This window comes from Halyomorpha halys, unplaced genomic scaffold (assembly GCF_000696795.3).
Source record: "Halyomorpha halys isolate HHAL.00 unplaced genomic scaffold, Hhal_1.1 Scaffold1308.1, whole genome shotgun sequence".
Lineage (NCBI taxonomy): Eukaryota > Metazoa > Arthropoda > Insecta > Hemiptera > Pentatomidae > Halyomorpha > Halyomorpha halys.
In genome coordinates, this window is record NW_027113970.1 from 37,353 (window position 1) to 41,407 (window position 4,055).

The following is a 4,055-nucleotide window of genomic DNA, read 5'->3' on the forward strand; positions in this document are numbered from 1 at the left end:
TTTCTTTATTAATCTTTAAACATATTATTTAACTGCTTTAGAAAAAATTCTTTTCCTCTTGATAATCTAGCACCAAGACTATTATTTTAATAAATAAAATTATTAAAATTTTGAAAATGAACTAGCCTGGTTTTGGGTTGGAATGCTTCAATTATCAATTAGCATTAATAATCATTAAACATTATGTTTATGATTACAATAAATTTTTCATCAACCGAATTACAGTATTTATTCACCTAGTGTTGTTCAGAATGATATGACATGGAATATAATTAAATGATAGAAAAGGCAAATCATTGATAAAGGTCATAAGTTTATTTCATATAATCCAAATATTATTTTTAAAAAATTAATAAAAATATATGCTTGAAATTAAAACAAATATATAATTCAAATAAAACTATTTTATATATTTAAAAAATTAGTAATTTTCTTATGGCTTAGAACACAAACCTTTTAATGCTATACCATCCCAATCCAAATTATATCAAAGAATGTGTTCAGAGCCATAAATATAAATATTTAAAATTAATAATACAACTTATTGAAATCAATAAATTTTATTTTATAAAGTGTTTAATTTTTCTCTTTACGATCATTGATTTATAACCATATCCTAATTTTTAATCTGGTTGGATTAAAAACAATTTTTTACCTCTAAACTGAGTTCATTGAATCATTTAATTGTTTTATTACTAATTGATAAAAAGTTAAGTTATAGAGCATATCTTAGTGAGAAGGAAATTAAAAAAAAATGATAAACTTCATTCAATGAATGAATTGTTTTTTTATTGATACATTACTTGATGATTTGTCAGATTATATAGTGTACGTGACAAGATAGCACATAATTTCATTATTTTATTTGATTTTTTATGCATGGTGAATATATTTTGTCTAATTAATTATATATATATTTTAAAAAGTAATCTGTCAAACTCATACAACAGATGTGTTCAAATGTATTTAAAGAATATTATTAACTTATTCATTATAACTCAATTGTAGTAAAGAGTACAGGAGAAATAAATTATTTTTTTAAAGATTTGCAGTAGAAAATATCAGTAATGGCTACCCATAACTAAACTAATCTTATTTATAATTAGTGATTGTACCAATCTTTGTATTAACAAGTATTATTTTATGCAAACAAATTTTTTGAGTTACTGATTATTTTGGGTGTTTTATTGTTTTTAACACCTTAATTTTAAATATCATAATTATCACTTGTATATTTTTTGTCAAATTGTCCATTCACCCACAACCATTGTTTATTAATTTATATGTACAGTAAATAACGTTGGATAAAAAACATTCAACACAAGATTGCAACTAGTTCTCAAAAGACTTATTACATTTTTAATAGTCATATAAACAACTTTTTGTACTTTCAATTAATATATGTTTTGTAAAATACTAACTCTATAGACAAAGTATCTTTCTTATCAATTGTTAATTATAGCAACATATAAACTAAGCTGCAATATAAAAAAAATTAATTGTTTTATACTTCATTATAAATAATGTTCCTTAATTGCATGAAAAAAGCTTTAAAATTAAAATTTTTAAAATAACCAATTTTAATGTAAGTACCAGTTGGTTACAATGCAGACTGTTAAGAGGTATGATGACAAGATCCGTATGCAAATGGTATCAGGAACAAATATGACCAAGAAACGTTTATCTATACAATATCCACTGATATCTTGATTTAACCTAATGGTTGAAAGTTAAAAACAGCTCAAAGTCAACTATGTAAATATATATTAATATCTTTTTAAAAGAGTCATGATTTAACTTGTCAACTGATAAATAAAATTATTCTGTATAATGTTGTATGTAAAATATAAGTAACAAAATCAATAAATTTCAAGCTTTTACACAACGTTAAGAATATGACTATGCAGCGTTACTGATAAGGTGCAGTGAAATCCTGATAGTCTGACAAAACAACACATTTGATATTAGCTCTGGATATCTTAGGGAAGAAAATTTTGATCAATCATAATGAGAAGCAGAAAAGCTGAACGGAGAGGATTGTTTTTCACTCATAATATAAACAACAATTTTAACTCATATAATGTTTTCCTAATAAAAAATATAAAGAAAACAAATTTATCTATGCATTGTTTAAACATTAATTTCATTATTTAAAACAGCAGTATGGACTATTTGATAATCTGGAAACTTGTAGTTCCTATTTTTGTTGGTTTGTCAAATATTGGATTTTACACATTTTATCGATTTTAAGGGAGATAATAGGCAAACTCTCAATGATTCTGGATATCCATAGGACATCCTGTGGTCTCTTCTACTACTGGGCATCATGAGTACTCTGCAAAATTGTTGAAATTGAATCTATGCTGCTGCCTCGAAAGCCAGCTTTGTTGCCATTTCTTTACTGTTTGCTTTCTTATTTTGGTCCAAGTAACATATTTGACTCAATTAAACTATTCCCACCTCACTTCAGTGATCAGCTCTATTGATGGTATCCTAGGCAACCAAAACTTTTTAAGAGACTGTATGAAACCACAGGCAGCATGTTCTTCTGCTGTAAGCTATTGTAACCAGAGCCTGTTTTCATGTAATGCCTTAGAGTGAAATAGATACCATCTTCAGTCCTTTAAGGTCTCCCTCATTGGTCCTCGCTCACTTTTACACAAAGTTTCTTCCAGCATCACCAATGCCAACTTTTTATTGCCCAACGGAGTTCATGTCTATCAGGTTTATAATCCTACAGGAGAATTTGGTATAGGGAACTGTATATCACTCATTAGTACCTCATTGCATAGCTCCATGTACAACAGTCAGCTATAAGGTCAGACCATCAGACAGCTATTGCTGATGAATCTCAAGTGGATTACAGAGAACTTCAAGTGTATCAGCATAGGTGCATGAATGAACAAATTAATTTAAGATATATTGATTCCAATCAAATCATTTCGAGTAAATAGTGAAAAATAGAATACCTTAGGACCAAAATGAACTTATCTTTTTATAAATGTATGTTTATTACATTTATGTACTTAAAAAAAAATAAAATAGTAAGTTGGCATCATTGAATCACATCACTAATATTGAAAGTAGTTTTGGGCAATTCACTATTTTACATTCAATAAAACAATGAACATTAATAGAGCATTCAGAAATTTTAATAAAGCCATTAGACCATCATCTATGCATGCTGAAAAACTCCTGGGAGCTTTGATAACTAACATGAAATCGTTTTAAAAGCAGTTCTAACAGCTTATTTTAAAATTAAATTGACTAAGAGTTATGTAAATGAATATTTCTGCTGACCAAAACTCTGAGATTATCAACTATTTTTAATGAATCCACTCTTTTAGGACTCATTCTGAAATTATTAGAATGAATTTGTTAAGATAAGTATTATGTTTAGGTATTCCGTAATTTTCAAACAAAAAATATTTTATAATGCATGCCCTATAAAGTCCAATACTGCACCATCTATTTTGCAAGGAAAAAGGAGTGGGATCAAATATTATTACTACTGGATGTAATAATTGTAGACTTATTTATGAAAAATCAAAAAAAAGTTTTAATAGTAAAATATAAAGTAAATTAAATAAAGATATTACATTAAAAGTAATCAGAATGTGAATGAAAAAAGGAATTTTTGAAAAAGTGAATACTTATTCGCATTATATACGATTATAATTTATGCTGTTCAAAATAATTTTGTATGTGATGTTGGACAGTATGCTGTATGTTGGATCTTATTGTCACAATAAATGCAATAATAGTGAAAAAGTGGAAATGCTTCTAGTATTTTTAAGCAGGAGAAGTTTTTTTATTAGATTTTCAAACTATGTTTTGTGTTTAAAATCGTTAATGATCAAATAGTTCAGAGTGATCACTATTTCCTTCTTCACTTTTCCTTTATTTTTTTTCGGTCGGCTCTACAGACAGTCTAGATCTTTAGCCAACCAAGCTAAGCCTTCTTCACATCCGCCTATCTTGGGCTACTGCTTTCCAGTTTGCTGCAAACAGCTTTTTTACTTCTTTTTTTATTCTATCTATCCATCTGGTTTTTG